Genomic DNA, 22,781 nt, shown 5'->3' with positions numbered 1-22,781 from the left:
GCCCCCCCTTTTTTTGTGGTAACCATTGTAGATGAACAACTAGAGGCCTACTGAAGTATTAGAATCTCATGCAAAACTCTAACGAATGCCTCATGACATCAGGCTATTCGAGTATTTCCTGTATTTAAAAATGCTAACGCAGTACAGTGGCAGTGGTTACTTTTCACTGACTTTAGCATCTGATCTCACAGACTAGTCATAAGTTGCGGTTCAATGGAGTTTTGGCAACAAAGTAGTGACAGACACTTCTGAAATAACAACTTCTAGCCATTTGGAAAGTATCGCCAACACATTATTTGGTGTTAGCACAACAGTCACTTTGTGCTGAAAATGAAAGAATCCAACTCTACAAATGTTTTACTTCACCAAGTCCAACAATAATTGAAGGATTTACTACTTATCTAATAAAAAATTATACAGCAACTTTTATCAAACAGCAACTACTAGAAAAGAATGGCAGGAAAAAAGGACTTCACAAAAATACACTAAAAAGTTTGACAATTTTATGCAGGAACTGCCAAAATTTTAGTGTTTAATAATTAAGAGCACAACTGACCAAGTTTCAAGATGTGAAGATACCATGTTCCAGAAACCGGAGAGAAAAATCACTCTAAAAACTTATTATATGTGATAAGAATGCACTATAATATAAAACCTGTCTACACTTAGTAGTAGTTAGTTGCAAAAAGCCATTCAGTCTTCTCTTGGCTTGGAAAAATGGTGTTCCAGATTTCAGGGTAATTAGCAACCTTCAACTCTTTTGTGTGGCAGGTATCTTGTTTTCTCCTTCCAGTTCTTCCACCTCAGCCTGTGTCATGAGGTCTGCGATGTTTTTCTCCAGATCATCAATGCGACTACTCATATCATCAATTCTTCCAATGATCTGGTCGGACATGGTCTGAAATTTATCTTGCATCTGCTGCAGGAGTGTCTGCACCACCGAGGTGAGGTCCTGCACGGTCTTGGGGTCAGTCTCTGCCATCTCTCCGGTTCCCAGCTTGGCGGCGAGGTCTCAGACTGTCACCCACACTTCCGTTTCCTTTTTTATTTTTGAAATTCATAAATTCAACAAAGACTAAGAAAGGAGAGTCAACCAGTTCTTCCAACCAACCGAGCTTGGAAAGCAGATGGGCCAGTGATAGTGACTTTGTCAGACTGGAGGAAGCTGAATCTTAACCTAGTAATCAAGAAATCCAAGGAGCCACTTAACCCATAGTACAGGCCTCACCATTCCTGTAGGAAACAGGAAGAAACTTCTCTGAGAAGTTTGATCAGGCTAAGGGGAAAGACTTAGGACCCGGACACCAGGGGCCTCCTAATGAACAGTCCTCATCACCTGACTGTGGAGGGGCCTGTTGAATTCCAGCCACACATCCTTAGGGCTTCCAGGGACCTTTTGAAAGTCACACTCTTAGGATTTGGTAGCATAGGATCTCTATATTATTATTATTTTTTCTAAACCTTTATTTTATTTATTTATTTTTATGTGGTGCTGAGAATTGAACCCAGAGCCTCACACATGCTAGGTGAGCTCTCTACCACTGAGCCACAACCCCAGCCCAGGCTCTCCATATTATAAAGACATTTTCTTACATGTGTGAGAGAGACCAAAACAACAGATACAAGACTTTTGCAATAAACAGTCTGCAGTAGGAAAAAGTGTGAAAACCAGCTATTTATAATATTCTCAGAGGTAAAAGAAGACATTTCATTCATGAGACAAGAAAAATGCTATGAATCCAAAACTATTGGAATTTTAAAAAGAGAGACAAAATTAAAAGCTCAATAGAAAGGGTAGGAGAAAAATTTGATAAATTTTCTCAAAAGGTAGAAGAGAAAGTCTGGTGATAGACGATAGGAGAATCCATATAAGAAAGTTATAGAACCAGTGCAGGAGGTCCAATACCCAAATAGTAAAAGTCAAAGAAAGAGAGAACAAGGACAGTAAAGAAGACTACATCATTTAAGAAACAATTTGAGACTTTTTCAGAATTAAAAACTCAAGTATCCAAACTGAGAAGTCCCGTTGAGTGTCAAACATGGCACATCATAAAATTTCAGAACACTGGGGATGAAGAAAGATTTAAAAAACTTTTAGAGACAAAATCCAGGCTCTCATTTCCCAATCATTTCACCTCTAAACTTTCTTGCATTTTCTCACACATGAGCTTTGAGGGGGACACCTCATAACCAAACCATAACAATGGTAAAGGGAAATTTCAAGATCACAGTTGCACTGGATTTAGGCAGTAAATCAGACCGTTGGAGAAGATCAGAAGACTAGGAGAAAAATATTCAAGAATGTAAAAATGATACACTTCCTAATGATTCTGAACATACTGAGAAGAGATTTCTGTATATAGTTGAATTAATGACAAGAATATAGAAAACTAAGCAGATGAAAGACCAAGACCATGTTAAAACTCCATGGAAAAGAAAATGTATTAGAAAATATAAGTAATCATAGCCTACAAACCTAAGGAATAAGTTGTGGATAGTATTTATGGATCATAATAATGTAAACATTGAGTTTATTGAATTTAACTAAAAATGAATGAACTTCATTGGGAGGTTGGGAATAGGAAGTAGGTGTGTGTGGAGGGGTTGGAAAGAATGGTGGAAAAGTCCAAGTAACACGCAGTGTCAGTGTATTACTTCAGATAGGGATGAAAGCCCAAGACCAAAGCATCTTAAAGTTGAAAGTAGTTTTCTTTGCATGGTGAAATGGGGCCGTGGGTATAACTGCTCTTTTTCATACCAGTCTTATAAGTTGCTTGGATTCTTGAAACTATACATATAAAAGCAAGTCCTAAAGCCAAGGATATAAGAAATAAGAAGAAATGTAAGGCCATTTGGATATATTAGTTTATATCTTCTCTCTCCCACAGTAGAAACCCAGTAGAGAACAATGCTAGCAAGAATACCTTGATCTTCAGGCTTTAGGAATAAAGAATTTTAGAACCTTAAAAAGCCTAACTCATGGAACCATAAAAGTTTGAAATCTTTTATTCATAGAATCTGTTTTTTCCTTTGCTGTGTTGGGGAACAAATACCTGGAGCACAGGTAAGTGCTCCATCAGTGACCTACATCCCTAGTCCTTAACTCCTTCTTTAAACCTCAACTCAGGTGTCATTTCCTCCGGGAAATATTTACCAGCTCCTCCCCACATCCCAAGATACCTGCATTTCCAGCTATCCCAGCCCTCAGAAGCCTACAGTTCAGGATATTTGGTTGTCCTCCTCCTCTATTGATGGCAAAGTATGCAACTTAAGCATTTCCAGGTAAAGACGGTCAGCTCAGATTTGAACATGATTGTTCAGGATCACCCTCTCAATTCCCACCGTCTCCCTGAGTGGCATCAAGTCGGAGGAGTGGTAGATACCTTGGCTTCATGGTAAGCTCCTGATCTCTGGTTACAAGTCCGTGCTGGTATCTGAGAGGTATGCCTTCGACCTCTAGTTCAGTTTCTGGCATTGATCCTAGTGGCACCTGCTGAGATGTCTGTGTTATTGGTCCAGGTCTTTCTTGTCTTGACTACAAGACCCTCCTTGTCTGCTGTCCCTCCTCAGCCATGCCCTTTAGCCCCTTGGCTGTACTCCTGAGCCTTGGCAAGGCTGACGCAGACTTGGGGAAGTGATGTAGGTACTGTTGGCTCAAACATCTCCAACCGCCATTTTTCTTTCATTGTCCTATGTTGGGGCTGTGAAACACTTAGGGACTTCACTTACCTTGCTGAACCTTAGCTGGGAGTGACAGACATCCCTTCTCCTACACATTCCTAAAACTAATCTGTATAATTTTCTATTTTTGCCTAATGACGTTTACCACAAATGCAGAGGCTTTGCTATCTCACGGTTTCCACAGGTTAGGAGTCTGGTCACTGCTTAGCTGAGTCTATTATAAGGCTCTAGTCAAGATTTCGGCCAGGACTGAGTTCTTATCTGGGCCTCAACTGAGGAGAGATCTTCCAAGCTTATATAACGGTTAGCGGCATTTAGTTCCTTGGAGGCTGCCAGATCGAGGTCCTCATTTTCCTGTTGTCATTTGGGGACTACTCTCAGTTCCTTGCCACAAAAACTCATAATATGTCAGTTGGCTTTTTGTAGCCAACAAGATATTTTTTTTTCTTGTCAATGGACACTACAATCATAGCAGCATAATCACATATATGTAATCATATTCTGTTGGAAAGTCTAAGAGTCCATCCATACTCAAGAGGAGGGGATTATGTGAAAGCATGGACACCAGGAAGAGGGATACCATAGAGTCTGCTACAGGCCTGTCTCCTGGACCTAGTGTACCCACCTGGGGTGGGGGACAGAACCTCCACTTTTGTATTCCTTTTTTTTTTTTTAAATTTCTCTGATTCCTCATGGCCAATGAAGTCTTTTTTTTTGGGAAATGACTTGCTCTTCCTCCAGTTATGTTCTACTGTTTGTACAAAGCTGCCTTTTTTTTGTACTCAGAAACCAGGGTTTTGAGATTTTACAATATTTTTTTTTTCTGCCAGAAGTTCCAAAATTTAAAAACTTGAAATTCACTTTTTCATTTTTTAGTTTTTCCTTCCTTTCCAATCCAGTAAGTCCAGACTGTCCTACCTGCTGCCTGAGCAGTGGGAAAAGGTCATGGGCAAAGGTGAATGACTGGGAATAACATCACTGTGCCTTGCTGTGTCACCCGCTGAAATGACCCAGGTGTTAGTCCCGGCTGTACACTACCAGCTCCTTGCTCTTGGGCAAATCTCTTATTTCCTATGAGCCTCAGTTTCTTTCCCTTTGAAATAGGGATACAATATCTATTCTTATGTTGTGAGAATAAGTAGTCATAAAGTTGTTCAAAACAACTTTGTAAGTTTTAAAGTACCATATGGGTATGTGTTATTATAGTTACTGATTCTCTGTTGGGTGGTTGAAATTGGCCAAAGTGCACACATTGCCACTCTAATGGCGATTAGAGATGGCGCTCTATTCTGATGAGTCTTCTTTGCATTCCTGGAATTGGCTGAGAGGTCCAGCACTTCTGCTGCAGGTTAAATGTGTGATAGCAGATGCTGACTGCAGACTCATTGCTGTGTCAAACTCTGATTTGACTTGAGACTTGACCAAATCAGTGTCACAATGCTAGATGTGTTCAGATGCCTCTGGTAAATCATACAGGTGCCATGAATGAACAGTTAGACTCCCAAACCCAGGCTTATCCACCCCTGGGACTGTTATTCCAAGAAGCCATTTAGACAGAGTTTATTCATTCCCTGCACAATGTTCTTTCCATCACAACAGCATCATAACACATCCAGTTCTTGATCCCAGGCTTTGTGCAGGGAGAGTTATATTATGCACAGACTTGCAGAAAAATTTTCTTCACTTTTGACTCAAACAATATTATTTTTAGTAAGAATTTATGAAGGCCCTGCTGTCATGGGGTGGTACGGACAACATAGATAGGCTATAAAATTCCTTTAACTTTCTCCTGGAAATCTCATCTTCTGTTGCTTAGTAGCTCATCTTTTTCTAGAAGGAAAAATTGATGCACATTGCAGAACTGGCTGAAGGACTATAAAATGGGGGAAGCAGATGAATGAAATTAGGACCCTCGGATGGTAGAGGACCTTCCAGACAGGACTGTCTCATTTTGGTCACAGAGGTTTTGAATTTGCTCTCCTGGAAGTTGATAGAAAGATATTTGTTCTCCTCAGTGGGACCTTTTCACACATCTTTCTTTGAAGCAGGCTGTCTTGAACACTTCTTGCCACAGTAAATGGCATTACTAAATATCGACAGCGGAGTGGCTGAGGGTTCACGTTGACTTGGGAAAAAAGAAAGAGAGAAGGTGCTCACTGGTCCTAAATGGTGGTGTTTTGGATCAACTTAGGACTCAAGCTTTGGTGGACAAAGGGACAGAATAAGCCACAGGAGCCAGATCAAGAAGCCCAGCCTGCGTGACTGCAGAGAAGGGATGTGGGTATAGGGTGCCAGTGTCTGTGAGGCTTCACAGCCCGAGGGACATAGATGGGTGATGGGACTCCCAGCCTGGGAGTGTCTCCTCCCTGCATGATTTCACATTCCTTGCTCTAGCCCACAGGTGTTAAGTCTGGAAGGAGGAGGGAAAGGCAGAGGGGCTACTAATATTTTTGAGTTTTTACTATGTGCCAAATCCAGGGACTTTGTAGATGGAGCCTCCTTTAGTCACAATAAAAACTATGTGAAGCAAGTACCATGACCATGACTCAGATGAGAAGAATCGAAATAAAAATTTTCGCATAGAACTCAGACGGCAAATCTCTATTTCTGCTCCTAGGAGAAAATGTAGTCTAATGATAGTTCAAGATTTCAATGCAACATGTTTATTTTCTGATCACTTCTGGTTCAAAACTTGACTATTTAAAGACATGCTGCTTGCTCCCCCATACTCCTGCATTTTGGTCAAGAGAGTCTTCAGAAACCAGTGGCCTTGGGGTGGGGGGGGACCTGGCCTGTGGTCTCAGGGTCTGCTGCTGACCTCCTCTTTATCCCATCTTAGTATGGCATGGTGCTCGTCTGGGAGCCCACGTTTCTTCCTCTGTTGGCTTAAGCCTTCCTCTGCCCTGGTGTTACTGTGCTGTTGATACCCCAAATTCAATTTCAGAGAGTGTCCCCCAGTCTCAGCTCTCAGGTCCCCTTGCCTTGTGCTATCTGTGGTTACCTCCAGGATGGCTGGTCTTTTCTTTTTTTCTTCTTCTTCTTCCTCTTCCTCCCCCTCCTCCTCCTCCTCTCCCTTCTCCTCTTCCTCCTCCTTCTCTTTCTCCTCCTCTCTCCTCCTCCTCCTTCTTTTGGTACCAGCCCTTTTTTATATTTTGTTTTGAGACAGGGTCTTGCTAAGTCCTTAGGGCTTTGTTAAGCTGCTGAGGTTGGTCTTGAACTTTCGATCCTCCTGCCTCAGCCTTCCAAGTCACTGGGATTACAGGTGTGCACCACTATGCCTGGCTCTAGAATGGTTCTTGGTGCTCATTCTCAGTGGCCTTCTGCCCTCTACTTAGGTCCATGCAAACTCCAGGAACTCCTACAGCCTCTCACTGTCATAACCTGTCACTGTCACTGTCACCCTCAAAGATCCAGGATGGGCAGTGTATCAGTCCTCTCCACTCTGAGAGCCTCTCTGCCCACCCTGGGCTTGGCACAGGGATGAGGGACAGGGTGTTGGGCTCCAAAAAAGCATCTCCTTCCTTCTCCCCCAGCTTGGAAATCTTCCATTTGCTATAGAGTACAAGGACAAACCTGCTCTCTCTATCGGCATCTCCATTTCAAAGTTTTCCTGTCTCACACCTTTGGCCTTAAAATATAAAGAATGAAGCCCCTTGATTCCCAGAGGTAACTAATACTGATAGAAGCTCAGTCAATTGGATGCCCTCTCCTGTTAGAGTTGCAGAGCCTGGGTAGGACACCTGCTATCTAGCAGTACATCAGCAAAAGCTGTGAAATATTATTTCATGGTTCTAATGTTATACCCATTTCACACTTGGAGAAATTAAGCCTTGGAGATGTTGAGGCCAAGTTGAGGTCCCAGCTGGGGCAAAACCCAGAGGTGTCTCAAAGCAGATGCTTTTCCCCACTGCCCCACCAAACCATGCTACTCTTCAGAGGAGATCAGTGCCAGGTTCTGAATGGCTGCAAGGAAGGTCCATATAATGAGTGACAGGCCCCAAAGCCACACTGAAATTGTTGGTCTTGAAGTGCAAGAGTCATCACTCAGAGACTTGGCTCTGCCAGGCGAGGCTGTGGGAACCATGGTAAGTGTGCAGGCAATAGGCTCTGGCCGACAGGTCTTTGCTGCTTCAGCCAAAGCAGGAAGGAAAAGCTGGTAAGTGAATTCCCAACTATTCAGACTGTGCTGTGCACTCAAGGAATCAGAAAAACCCACAGGAACCCCCAGTAGGTTCTATCCAGTAACAGGGCTGCAGAGACAAACTAGGGAGAGACAAGGGGACATTCGTAACTTCTGAGGGCTGCCTCACCAGAAGGCATAGACACAATTGAGTGGCCCAAAGACAGCATACAACCCCCCAATTTCCCAGAAAGAAACATGAATTATCATAAATGTAATAGAAGACTTGCCGCTCAGTGAGGTAGATTAAATCCATAAACTGATTTCTGTTTCCTTCTCAAATTTCACTGAAATCATAGAAGGAATAAAAAGATGTAACATCTCAAGGACAACAAGTACAAGAAAGAACAGACCTTCAGGTACTGCTATTGGAAACCCCGCACACAAAGTGGCCGTGTCACCATATGATCCTCTGCTGTAAAAACCCATCAACCAAAAAGCTCTAACCTGGCACAAGAACATTTTGGACTTCACTTTTAGATAGAAAACCAAAGAACCAAAGATCATCAGGCACTTGAGAAAAGTTTCCTATAGAAAAGATAGTGATCAGAACAAGCAAATAACAAAAGTAACTCTAAGGAAATGCCAACAGGAAATATATAAGAAAACTTCAAAATAAAACAAACAACCCTAAATCTATATAGCCTCAGAGAGATAATATTATATAAGGTAACTTTGCAGAGATAAAAGGTGATACACCACAGAAGTGCTTCTGAGAATTTAAAATATGATAAAATGATATATTCAATAAATATGATGAGAGATAGCATTGAGGAAGAAAATGTGGATTATAACCCCTAAGAAGTAGAACAAAAAAGCTAGAGATGGAGAATAGGGGAAAAAAGATAAGAAAACTGAAGAATGAGTCCAAAATGTCAACAGCTGACTGATAGAAGCTCAGAAGAGAGAATACTGAGGATAGAAATAATACAAGAGAAATTTTCAGAAATACAGGACAGGAATTTCTGAATTTAAGCCCCAACAATGAATTAATGGGTTTGGCTCTCTCTCATCTATCATCTTCATGTAATTTTAGAACACTAGGATGTGGAGAAGAGCCCTAGACTTTCTAAGGAGAATAAGCCTGTACATGTAAATAATCAGATATCAGAATGGCCATGGAACTAATCTACAGCCTCAGAAGCTGGAAGACAATGAGTAATGCCTTCATAATTCTAGGAAAAGTTAATATTGACCTAGAATTTTATATTCTACCAAACCATTGATCAAGTGTGAAGGTAGAATGACTTTTGAAAACATATGTGTTTTAAAATAAATATTTCTTTTGCCTGATATTCAGAAAGCTACGGAGTGTGTGTTCCACAAATGAGATTGCAAACCAAGAAAGAGAGCATGAAGACAATGTGAGGAAAGGGAAACATATGAGAGAATGGAATTCCCAGGATGGTAGGAATAGAGGTTCTTGGATAGAAAAGTTAGCAGGTCTAGAGAGCACCAGTTGAGATTTGGGTAGCAGGATAAAAGGCTCCAGTGGAAATATTTCCATAAAAACAATTGAAACACAGACAATATCCAGCGTGCTTGGTGACATTGAGATGTATGTCCCTCTACCCCAGGAGCAAATTCATATATAAAGTATAAAACAGAAATCTCAAGAAATAAGAATTTATTATTATTATTATTTAGAAGTAAGGAATCAGAAGAAACAGTTTAAACAATGAAATTGTTTCCCTCTGGGGAGTGTGGTTCAGGGGTACAGAGGGCAGGGTCCCAAGGACCGATGTTTTTAAGTCTATAGATCTACTTAAAAATATGTAAATGTATTATTTTGAAATTTTCTAATATTTGGCAGTTTTAACCTATGAAAATTACATTCTTCTATGGTTTAACAATAAAATTAAATAAAAGTGTGAGGAGTCCTTAGGTGTAAAGCAGCAGAAAGACAAATACTGCTTGACCGCACTTATATGTGGAATCTAGAAAATCCAAATTTAGAGAGAGTAGAATGATGGTTGCTAGAGGCTGGGGAGAAGGGTTTGTGGAGGTATTGGTAAAAGGATAGAAAATTTCAATAGGAGGAATGAACTCAAGAGAGCTATTGTACAACACTGCAACTATATTTAAGAATAATGTATCCTTGAAATTGCCAAGAGTAGATTTTTATATGTTCTTACCACAAAATGATTAGTGTATGAAGCAATACATGTTAATTATCTCAATTTAGCCATCCCACAACATGTATGTATTTCAAGACATCATGTTTTATGCCACAAATCTACATAAATATGTTAATGAAATAAAAATTATAAAGGGCCTAAAGAATAAACAGAGCAATGCTATACATATTAAGATAGGTTTGTTACATGGAATTATAAAAGTCAAGAATTTCCCATCAAGATAGAAAAAGGAAAATAAAAGAAATTATAACCCAGTGAATGAGAACACTGCATTTCTGTCATCTTTGTCCTTCAGGTCAGTGTGTTAATTGTTTTTCCATTATAACATTGCAGTTCCCTTTACAATTTCTTCCATGGTTGTGGCTTCCTTCTTGATAAATCATTATTTAAAAGTAATTCCTTGGCAATCCCTCGATGTCCCTGCATGTTATCTATCCATCTACTTATCTGTCTGTCTATCTACATCTCTTGCATCTTTTCACCTTCTCCTTCCTCACTTGGTTCAGATTTCCTGGGAGAGGTTGAACAGGACTCAGCACTGCTAGGGCTGGGAGAGGCACAATGGTGCTCTATACAGTGTTGGTTCAGGACCCCGGACAGCACAGGAACACCTGCTATCCTGGGAACTGCTTCTGGATGCTCCAGGGAGGCCCTGAGCAGCCCTGTTGACACTGCAGCATGTGTTCCCTTAGCTGCAGCTGGGTGGAACAGAGATGATAAACTTTCACAGGCTGGGAGGGTCAGATTCCCTGCTCTGGGAATTCTGAATTAAATATCAGGGTGCCTCAATTATTTCATTTATTTGTGTAGCTGCAACATGGTGTCTCAAAAACTCTGGGTTATACACCCTGACTTGCAGACTGAAGATCAAGAATGCCAGTCTGCAGTGACAGGACAGTGAAGCAGATATGCAAAGAGGGTCAGAGAGGATAGCTGGAATCAAAATCATGGTGACTTTCTAGTTCCACTTTTGAATTCTTTCTTGAGAAAGGCTGCATTTTTCCTCTTGGGCTTTGTAATACAGCTTAGTGGCCTTGAAATAAATAAACATAATTCCCTTTCTCTGCTTGGGCTAGATGGAGTGGGCTTCTGTTACTTGCAGTTATGAGAATTCTAATGGGCACATGTTAACCTCTAGATTTCTAGAATTTGGTGACACACAGGGCTGCTGATGTTTTGGGGAGGTGGGGAGCGAGGGAACTGGCAGTTCTGGGCAAGAAGCTTTGCAGGGTACTTGGCATGAGGGTGAATTGGACTTGATTTAGTGAATATGATCAGGAAGAGAGCCTAACTAGACTCAATAAATGTCATTTTTCCTTCAAGTTTTGATATCAGTATTTGAAGTGCTCAAAAGCCTAAATGAGCCCAGCTGGTATTTAGCTGTGGTTGGAGGAAATGCTTTTTTTTTTTATGAAGATTTTTCTTTCTGGTCTTCAGTGTATGCAGTATGGAATCCATTTTTAGGAAGTGCCTGTCTGTATTAATTTCTTCTCATGCTCAGTATTTTTCTTCCTTCCTCCTGCTCTGTCTGACCTGATGTGATGTCATTTGGGCTGTATTAAACATTTTTTTTTGAAAAAGAGTGAACATTATACATTTCATCCCCAAAATGCTATTTCTGGGTCTACAATTCATCTCTGCCACGGCATTTTCCTGGTTCCTAAAGGACTCTGGTACAGACGTTCCCTCTCCCCCTCCTCCCTTTCACCTTGGATTCAGCACTAAAAAATGTAAAAGACGTTAATAAGGCAGGAGGTGCTTTTATGCCACAGGGTATAGATGATACTACTGGAAATGAGGAATCTTCTTCCTGAATGTTGTCAATTTGTTACTTTTTCTGAGTCTGCTGGTGGCAGCTCAGCATGGGGCCCTGTTATCTCCTGGCCCAAGCAGCTGGCTTTGGGCGCAAGTCTGGACTGGGAGAGATTGCTTCATGGCCCCAGTGGGACATTTCACAATTTCCTTTTCCTGAGAAACTTAAAAAAGTCATCTAGGCTCTACCACCTGTGTACTTCATTTAGAGCTTTGACCATGTGACTCAGTTCAGGAAAAGCAGCAGCCATATCCCCTGCTGTGGAGAGGGTGAAATATGGCACCCCGCTGTGGTCTGATGCCTGGGACCCAGGGTGCAGTGGGTCTGGGAACCAGAACAGTTTGGCTCAACACTTAATTGACACCTTCTGTATGTGAGCAATGATGCTAGGTCTAAAGATACAGAAGTCAGTAAAAGGTGGTCCATGCCCTCCAAGAACTCACAGTTTACGGATGAAATGGAGAAATAAAGCATATATAATGGGTGAAATGTAGGGAGAGAAAGTATTACAGGAGCAGGAGGAGAGGTATTGGGGGCTGGTAGGTGTGGAAGGGTGAGAAATAGGTTCTGGAGGGAGGTGACTATCTGATTTGAGTCTCAAAGAGCCTGCTAGAGTAGCCAGGACTAAAGATGGGGGAGAGGCATTCATGGCAGAGGGAACAGATGGACAAACCATGGAGGTATGAGATGGAGTGGTCTGGTAGATAAGTAGGCTGCTAGAGTATTTAGGAGAGGAGAACTGCAGAAGCAAGGGGCCAGGCAGTTGGGTGCCATGTTGCAGGGTAGGGGGTTTGGACTTTCTTTTGTAGGTTTTGGGGAATGACCAAAAGCAAGGGTGGGTCTTGCATAGACTGGGGAGCTATGCTGCAGGGGGAGCCTGAGGAGGGGAGCCCCTCAGGTGTTGAGAGTCTGAACAGTCTAGGGCAGGAGGGAGCCGTAGGTGTACAGACAAGCAAGGAAGATCCCAACTGGGAACAAGGCCTTGAAAGCCCTGCATCTAAAGTCAGCACTGTGAGGTTAAGTTCAAAGGCGGAGGCAGAGATTGAGTCAGAGCAAGCCTGAGGAGGGCAGAAGAGGTCAGAAGTCAGAGGCCAGCTCAGCAGTTGGAACAGGAAGGACCTGCAGGAATTGTGACCCCAGCCAATTCACCACCTTCCCCTAACTACTCCTCCCCTGACTACCCAATGCCAGGAAATGACAAAGTTCCACTAGTAAGTCCATACCTGCTGTGCTGCAGGGGACTAATAACAACATGCCTAATTATCAAATAGCTGAGGTGGTTCTAATCAACAGATAATGGCCATGAGGTGGCAATGGAGGTGGAGAGAGGTGGACAGATTGAGATGTACTTTGTGGATTGACACACATACTTGGCTATGAGTTGGCGGTGGGATGGATAAGATGTCTCAGGACTGACTCCCAGTTTTCTGGCTTTTAGCTACTAGATGTTGGTGGGATGCTATGAGTTGTTTATATGGTGTATTAGTTTTCTAGGGATGCTGTAACAAAGTATCACAAAGTAGGTGGCTTAAAAAATATGTTATTTTTTCTCATAGTTCTGCACACCAGAAGTTGATCAATGTGTTGGAATGGGTGTATTCCCCATGAGGGATGTAATGGAAGAATGTGTTCCTTGTCTCTCTCTCCTTGCCTTGCTGATGAGCAGCTTCTCCCTGGGTCTTCTCATTGTCTTTCTTCTATATGTGTCAGTGTCCAATTTTTAATTCTTGTAAGACACTAGTCTCAACAGATTAGGGTCTACTGAAAGGGTCTTACTTAAGTTTGTCTTTAAAGATTCTATCTCCAAATAAGGTCACATTTTGAGGTTTCGAAGGTTAGGAATTCAGCACGTGAGTTTTTGGAGTAGCACAAATCAACTTAGAACAATGGAGATGACCAAGAGGGGGAATAGTTTTGTGAAGAAACTGAGTTGTTTAGTATCAATTTTGAAATAACTTTCAGATATATAAGGACAATGTCAGGCTAGCAGTTGTGGATACAGAGTCTGGAGCTCTAAGGTGAAGTCTGGATTGGAGAAACAAATTTAGGAATGTTGGTGGACTTAAATTTTATGTAAAGCCATGGGACTTGGCCCCATGTGTGTATGTGAGGGGAAGGGCACTTGTACACCGGGAAGAAGGATTCAAGTTTTATGCAACAAAAGCCCACTGATGGTTCTTCTACCTACAAAGGGCCCCTGATTTCCAGCATGCCACACAGTTGGTCCTGCAGGTCAGTTACAGAGTAGACATTGGCTTGGCAAGAATTGTGGAGTTCTTGGCAAAGGAATCTTTTATTGCAAATAGGTGTTTATTTAAAAGGAAGGTTATATAGTATCTTTATAATGTGACACATGCTTATTACAAAAAATTCCAGCAAATTAAAGAGTATGATAAAAGTGAAAATTACTCCATACTGGACACTTTATATTCTGTTTGAGCCTTATCCCAGCCTCAGCTATGGCAAATGACTTTGTACAGGGTTTGACCTTCTTCCGTTGATAGCACATTGACTTAAGTAACTTGACCTAGGCCTTCTGTGACACCATGACATGGGATGCCACTGGGAACCTGCTTGTCACTCACACAGCCCAACACTGACAACTCAATTAGTGGGGATGGAAGCCAGCAGATACATAAAACTCCATGTTGATCATTGGGAGAGGGGAATAATTCTGAGAAAACTTTTGTGCATTTCCTCAGGAGAAACTGGCTTGATGGACCACCATTTGCTCATGGTGATGTTCAACTTGAAAGCATCCTCATATTGACTTTTCCTCCTTCCCTGTTCCATTCTTCTTGGTTTCTAGAGATAACTTATTGAATAAATTATCTGTTTATCATCTTTGTCCCAAGATGCATTTCAATCACTCAACCCAGAAATAACCTTCTTCAATATGAAAACCCTTCCAGAATCTATGTTCATACACAGAACTGTAGAGAGTTGAAATAAGTTTATAGATATTTTATATATCCTTGAATAGTATTTTTTTTAGAATATCAAAAGGCAATCCTTAAGAAAAGCCAGGTCTGGGACTAGGATAAGGTAACAGGACTTGGAGGGTGCAAAAATTAAGGTGCCACTCATTTGTGGTGTCATATAGGTAGGTGCAGGGTCAGCCTCTCGTCTCACCTAGTCACAGCCCTAAGAGATTCAGTGGGTCTTTTGATGACTATCATTCCAAAAGCTTGTTCAAGAACAGGGCACAATGCTTGCCAGGTAGAGGAGAGCTTTGGGGACAGGATGTTCTCTTCCTTGTGCCATTTCTGAGGGTAGGTAAAGACAGCATAGTCGATGAGTCTCAAAGAGCACAGGTTTTAGGGCCAGAGGGGCTGAGCTCAAATCCTGGCTCTACCACTCACAAGACCTCAGGCACCTACGTGAGAATTTATCTGTTCATAGTGGGCAAAGCCTGCCACCCCGAATTGTTGGGAGCTGGGTCTGCTCTACTGGAGGTCTGATTATGGCCCTCTCTCATGAGGTGAATATTCTGTGAATCCCAAGATGGTAAGAAGAATTTCTCTGTCCTGGAGAACTGGATAAAAATACTGTATATTAAAGGAGAGTACTTCTAAGTGCATTTTAATTCAATAAATAATCCTTAAGGAACACAGCGTATGATGCACTGAGCTGTAGAGGACGTAAGGACAGAGGTGTAGTTAAGGCAATGGACATCCTTACGATCTCTTGTAGGGCTGTGCCTGGTCTTGCTGCTGTGGTGTCCTATGGGGGGTGGCGGGCCAGAACCTCCTATCCCTTGACTGTTAAGGAGTCCAATACTGGATCCAGGGAGAAGATTATTAGTGGAAGAGAGGAGGGGATGAGGCGAGAGAATAAATGTGAAGAGGGTCGTGGCTGAACACTTTGGCGAGAAGCTGCTCCCCTGACCCTGCTTCTACCTTCATGGCATGCCTGTGGTGAAGTAATGAAGCAGATGCCCATCACCTAATATAGCAGCTATCTTCCTTCTTCCTTCTCTAGACTTCAGTATTCTTGAGGAGGCATGAGGACATTTCTTGGGGGTACAGCAGGGCTGAGTTTGGAAGTAGCCTTAAAAAGACTACTCTTCATTTTACTAAAATATCAGCATAGTTTGGGCATCAAACCAAATTTCTACCCTCCACTGCTCCAGATCAACTCTTTATTATTCTTGACTTTGCTGTGACTGACATCAAGTATTCAGCCATGACCCTCTTTACATTCACATCTGTCAGTCACAGAATTTCACCCATAAACACATAGGTGATTCATGTAAGAAGTGTTGGTCACGACTACTTGTTGCCACCCACAGTAAATCATACTCATTTTTTCTCTGATGTTAACAAAATATCCTTCCTTGACCCCATCCTATTTACCTTTCTCTTTATTTCTTCCAAGTTCTTTCTTTCTACCTGATTTTTAAAGGGTGCAATCACCTGGTCTTCTCCACAATCACCCCACAGACCCTTTTCTACCAAGATCCTCACCGCATCACTATATCCAATGAGCATCTTTCTGGAAGTGCTCATTCGGTGGTATTGGATACTGTCGGCCATGAATCTCTTCTTGGTTTTCTTCTTTGCTTTCTTTACTACGGCTGTCTCCTGTGTCCCCTCTATCTCTGACTGTCCTTGGTGGGTTCCTTTAGTTTCCTTTGTCCCTCAGATGTTGCTGTTCCTAAGCCGTTTGTCCTGACCTCTTCTTTCCTCCTTTACCTTGAGTGTTTTTGATCATTCCTATAATTTTGACTGAAATCTATTAGCCATTGACACTCACATCTAAGTCTGCATCCATCTCACTTCTGAGAATTCAGACCCATGTATCACATTACCTACAGAGTACCAGAAGTGCTTGAAACTCAAGGTGCCCAAACTGGACCTCTTTTTTCCTAGGAAGCCTGGTCTGAATCGAGTACTACCTTTCTCAGTAATTGTTAATCCCATGTATTCAGCTGCCAAGGCCCTGGACATCATCCAAGACCCCTTGCTTTCCTATTTTTCACACACAGCTGATGACCACATTCTGTTCTTTCTGCCTGCTTGATCTCCTGTTTGTTTCCTCTTCTTTATAATCTTTTCATTGGTCTCTTTGGAGTGAGTCTCACCACAGTCAATGTATTCATAATTTTTTTTTTTTTGTACCAGGAATTGAACCCAGGGGTGCTTTACCATTGAACCACATCCCCAGTCCCTTTTTACGTTTTATTTAGAGACAGGGTCTCACTGAGTTGCCTAGGTCCTTGCTAATTCACTGAGGCTGGCTTTGAGCTTGCTATCCTCCTGTCTCAGCCCCCCTAGCTGCTGGGATTACAGGTGTGTGCCACCACACCTACCATCCATGTATTTGTCAAACTCTTATCAATGTGATTTTTTAAAATAAAATATTTATATTTTTTAGGTGTAGATGGACACAACACAATGCCTTTATTTTCATGTGGTCTCACTCATGCTAGGTGAGCGCTTTACCGCTGAGCCACAATCCCAGCCCTCAATGTGATCTTTATACATATCTGACCATTGTTTATACAAATCTGACCATCACTCTCTGTTATAAAACTAGTGAGTCTTCTCACCACCTAGAGGAAAAACCTAGGCTTATTAGACTGACCCACCTGAGCTGCTATAATCCAGCTTCTATTCATCTTGCCAGCTTCATCTTTAGGAGAGTTCTATGAACATACTATGCTCAGTGACAGAATGAATAAGTGAAAGAATCCATCATTAAAGTCACTAATAAACACAACAAGTGTACCAAGCAGGTCAAGATCTGCCCCTGTAGAAGCCCACTCATCAGGTTGATAGGTCTATAGGATGTTCTGAATCAAAAAATTTGAAACCAGAGAAAATTTTATTCTTCGTGACTCTGGAGGGCAGGAATAAGGAATTTCAGGGATATAGGATCCAACTCAGCCCAACTTTCTAGCAAGGAGAACTGACCACACAGGGATGGATTTCCCTACACTAGAACGCTCACATTTGGAGGTGACTAAACAAGAAGGTGCCTAATGACCGTGGCAGGCAGGATGGAAGAGGAACTCCTGCACTTTGTGAGGTGTGGGACTTTATTACCTCATCTCCTTTCCATGTGAAGGGGAAATAATATTTATTTATTTAGCAGTATTGGGGGTTGAACCGAGAGCTTTGTGTATGCTGGGTAAGTGCTCTACCACTGATCTACTTCCCCAGTCCTTTTTATTTTTTATTTTGAGACAAGGTCTTGCTAAGTTACCAGGTTGGTCTCCAACTTGCTATCTTCCTGCCTCAGACTCCTGAATGGTTGGGATGTCAGGTGTGTACCACTACACCTGTCTAGGAGCTAATATTTCTTGAATATCTATTACATGCCTAGAATTGTGCCCCCCCCCCCACACACATATTCATTTTATCTTACAATTAACCTACGGGAAAGTGCTATTATGATCTCCATTTGATTGAGGAATCTAAAACTCAGAAAGGTAAAATAACTTTCCCAGCACCACACAGAAGATAAGTGACAGAGCTTGGCTTAGACTCCACCCTGGCATGAATCATAGTGTGTTTTTTCCTGAGTGTCACCATCACTATCACCTGGGATCTTGTTGGATGCAGATTCTCAGACCTCATTATAGATCTACTGAATTATAAGGTCTGGGGTGTGGGACCAGAAATCTGTGTTTTTTTTTCTCTTTCAAATTTTTGGATAATTTAGAAAAAGAAGATGTGCTCTCACTTGTGTGGAATCAGCATTTGGTCTGGTGCCTTCCAGTATGGGGCAGCCTGGGGGGCTTCATGGCAGTCTAAGCATCCTGCAGCCCCCCAGCTGGCTACAATTCTGCAGATTCCAGTTGGTAATTTGGAACCAAATTTTCTCTGAGAATATTTTCTAGTAGTTTCAGATATTGTTCTACAAAAGGAACAATATGAATCTGAGTAAAAGAAAAACAAAACATTAAAAACAGAGAATGGTTTCCACGTTAAAATACAAAGAAGATACCACAAATCTTCTAATAATCTCCTTTTTATAGAATGAATTCAATAAAAGCAAGTGAAAATTTTGTGTTTTGAGAAAAACCCAGATAGAATTGCCGGTGGTAGGCTATCATTTATTTTGTTAATTCAGCAACATTTCGAGTGAGACCCAGACACTATAGCATTTAAAAATAATGCAACCTTGCTCCCAATGCAAGTGGCAAGAGCGAGAGGTCTCCATGGAGCTTTGCTAAAGGGGGGGAAAAAAAGAAATTAAAAACCGTCCACTAATGTGCCGGCTAGTAATGAAATAAGAATCTGACACTTGGTGCATTGAAATGCAAACAAGATGTCCCTGTGTTACCCTGGCAATTCATCATAAAGGCCAGAGCATTGCTGCTTATTATACATGAGGTGCAGTGAATTATTACCAGGCTGGTTCTTCTAACAAACTTTTCAAACTATGTATACGATAGGGTCAAAAAAAGATTTATATATGTGTTTGCATATGTGTGTGTGCTCATGCTAGGAAATACACATTGAAGTGTATTTTTCTCTGCCTGTGAGTACATGGAGCCGAATGTATCTGGATTACAAATGAGAAATTCAGGTAATGACCTAGGTATTTGGAGGCATTTGCTGTCTCTCTCTCTCTCTCGTTGTCACTGTATATGCATGTAAGTATGCATATGTGTGTATGCATGCATAAATTTTAGATGTATACCCACTGTGCAGATGTATCCCTAGATAAGATGCAATCTAGTGTCAAGGAACACTAATCCAAGCAGGTTTTGGAAAATGTGGAGTTTTGGTGGGTTAAGATGGTCTCAGAAAATTATTGCTCGAGGTACTGCACCATCATACCAAAAGGAAGAGTTGGAAAAAAAATTCATGAAATTATGAGAGTTAAAAACAGAAACAAGACCGAAACCTGGGAAGTGACTGTCTGGGTGCTTGGGCTTTTAGAGAAGAAGTTTGGGACACACGGGTGTCTACATGAACATGTGTCTGTCCATTCCCATCCCCCCTCAGTGAAAAGAGAGCTTTGTGTTGGGAGGAGACTTTCAGTTATCCTACTTTTTAGTGCAAAACCCCCCTGAAACTTTAGTCTATTTGTGGTGTGTGTGTGTGTGTGTGTGTGTGTGTGTGTGTGTGTATGCATGTGTGTATGTGCATATAAGGTTAGAACTGGGTTTTGGGCTTGAGTCTGGCAAAAACACAGAGAAGCAAAAACATATTAATGAGATGATTCTGGTCCAGAATTTAAACTTCACAGATGTTACTTATCACTGCATCTTGAAGAGTTGGCTCTATTGTTAGTATCCTGACTCTCAGGGAGATTGAGTGAAATCCCCAACTACAAAATGGTGAATCTGGGATTTGGACTCTGTCTGGCTACTCTCAAAGCCTTCAGAGTTCCTGAAGAGGGGAGAATCAGAAGAGAAATTGCCCAGTGGGCCGTGATGGCTCTCAGGCAGGTAGACTGGGACTCCAGCATCTGCTTTTGGTTGGAGTGAAACAGTAGGTGTGGGTATGAAGGAAACAGGAAGAAGGTGGGTAGGGGGTTTATAGTGATTTCCCCAGGAAAAATTTCTAGTCATATTTCCTAAACCAATTTCATTACAGGATCTGTCATGAGGTTGGCACCTATGTGGAATAAATAAATGGAGATTTAAATGGAATATACAGAAAAATATCTGGAAGGTTATATAACCAACTCCCAATAATAGTTATTACTGGGGAACAAGAGTGTGGGAAGGGAGAAACAGGAGGCTTTAGTTATTATTTACATACCTCAGTTTTAATTTTTTTAAAAAACTTCTAATCATATACAAAAGTAGAATAAAAATAATAGAAACAAAATAGAACACATTCTTAGTCCCAGGTTCAACAGTGATCAATTCATGGATAAACTTGTTTCATTTGAACAGAACATCCCTCCTCCCAGTCCGCCCTCAACCTTCCAGTTTATTTTAAAGAAGCTCTCCAACACTATGTCCCTTTACCACTAATGTATCAAATTAGAAAAGAAAAATCATGTTCTAATATGAAAAGGAGAGAGAAACTAATTTGGCATCCATGATAATTCCAACAGGGTTGGAGTCTCCATGGTTTATTTAATTTTGTTTTCTAATGCATTGATTCTCATACCTGGCTAATCACTGGAATTTCCCAAGAAGGTTTTTAAACATGTAGACTCCAGAGCCAACCAGGACCCAGGGAATCAGAAATCTCCATGGTGGGTCCAGGTATCTCTGATTATAAAGTTCTCCATATGTTTCTGATGATGAGCCACATTTGAGAATACTTGGTCTACTTAAGATAAACTGTTTCAAGAACCTTCCAGCACTTTGGAAAGACTTAATTCCATATAAGCAGTTGATACACTAATTACAAATTTGCCTTATCTAGTCATTAAATTAGGTTCCCTAAGGACTACTCTGAGTCTTTTGGATTAAAGGAGTAGTTGAATGTAGTTAATCTAGTTCTGATTAGTGTATAGCTATAACATAAAAAAACCCTTCATTTAAAAAAATAGTCTACAATTTATACATATTACCAATGTAATACTAGTCTTTGCTATAATTAGTGCAAAAAACATGCCTTGTGTTTATCAGTAGATTCCCTTATTTTAACATGAGAAAATGGACTCTCAAGGCAATTAAAAAAATTTGCCTAAGGATGTGCAGCTGGTTAATGACTGATTCAGGACACCTGCAAAACCCACACTGTGGTAGGCACTTATTGACCTGTGGCAAATAATATAGGGTTCCAATATTCCAGGAACTTAGGGCACAGTGAAGAAGCCAGACAGATGGTGTGGCCGTAACTCTCAGTCAATAGAGTTGAGAGATCTGTACCCTGGGGTGAATGACAACAGAAATTACACAAATTCAGGTGTCTCTAGAATGGAAATCAATTTCTATTTTGAGCTCTTATTCTTATGGGAAGTGAATGTTTTCAAACAATATAGATGGTCAGTTCAGATTTCCTGCCCCCTCCTCTTCCATGGGAATGCAATTGAGTTCTGGGGGTGGGGTGGGTATCCGAATGCCAAGGCGTCAGGGAATGGAGAGATTGTCTTCCATCTGGCCTCCACTGAGCACTTCATGTCCATCTGGTCTCTAAGGGCTGATCCATGTAGAATGCAGCTGTGTCTGTCCTGACCACAAGTCTTGTCCCAGACAGTTGGCTGATCTGTGCACTGTGCTCAGAAGATTGAGAACTCTGGGAGGCAGCTTTGGGTCTTCCTTTGGGAACCCCAGGTGGCTAGTTTCGACTTTGCTTTTTTTTAAAAACTTTTTTCTTTGAATATTTTTAAAGTTGTCAATGGACCTTTTTTATTTCTTTATATGTTGTGCTGAGAATCAAACCCAGGGCCTCACACATGCTAGGCAAGTGCTCTACCACTGAGCCCCAGCCCCAGCCCTCGACTTTGCTTCCTTACACATTACTGGGCTTAGGGAGATTCCATGGTTTGGCCCAGTGCTGAGCACCACCTGGGAGTGGATTATAGATACTCCTCACCTCTTAGCCTCACACCTATATGGGAATTATCTTATATATCCTACTTCCAAAAGACTCTGCTGCATGAGGGTGGGTGGAGGTAGATGGGGTAGATGGGAATGTAAATGGCAGGGCTACTTTTTCAGGGAACAATCAGGGTTCAAATTTCTTCCTTCATACTTACTGCAATACTGTCTTATATCAACCTATCAACCCGATATTCTTGTAGGTTGTACTTATTTTTTAGTAGCATAATGCCAGTGTATTTTTCTTTTATCTCCTCTTTCCTTTGTTTCAATTTCCTGAACTGTAGAATATTCAAAATATTATATGATCTACTGTGTTTGGGAATTGGAATAAAATTATCTTTGCATGACCACATGAATTCTTTAATTTTTTTTTTTTTTTTTTTTTTTTTTGGTACTGGGGCTTGAACCCAGGGGTAGTTTACCACTGAACCACATCCTCAGTTCTTTTTTTAAAAAAATATTTTGAGACAGGATCTTATTAAGTTGCTGAGGGCCTCACTACATTTC

The 22,781-nt window shown here is 41.4% G+C and overlaps 1 pseudogene; it reads right to left on the bottom strand.

Moving 5' to 3' along the window:
* Window positions 1-454: 454 nt before the first annotated feature.
* On the bottom strand, window positions 455-1,033 carry LOC114091356 (heat shock factor-binding protein 1 pseudogene; annotated as a pseudogene).
* Window positions 1,034-22,781: the final 21,748 nt, after the last annotated feature.

This window comes from Marmota flaviventris, chromosome 8 (assembly GCF_047511675.1).
Source record: "Marmota flaviventris isolate mMarFla1 chromosome 8, mMarFla1.hap1, whole genome shotgun sequence".
In the NCBI taxonomy this organism is placed as follows: Eukaryota; Metazoa; Chordata; class Mammalia; order Rodentia; family Sciuridae; genus Marmota; species Marmota flaviventris.
Note: the sequence above shows the minus strand (reverse complement) of the source record. Positions and strands in the feature narration are given on the sequence as shown.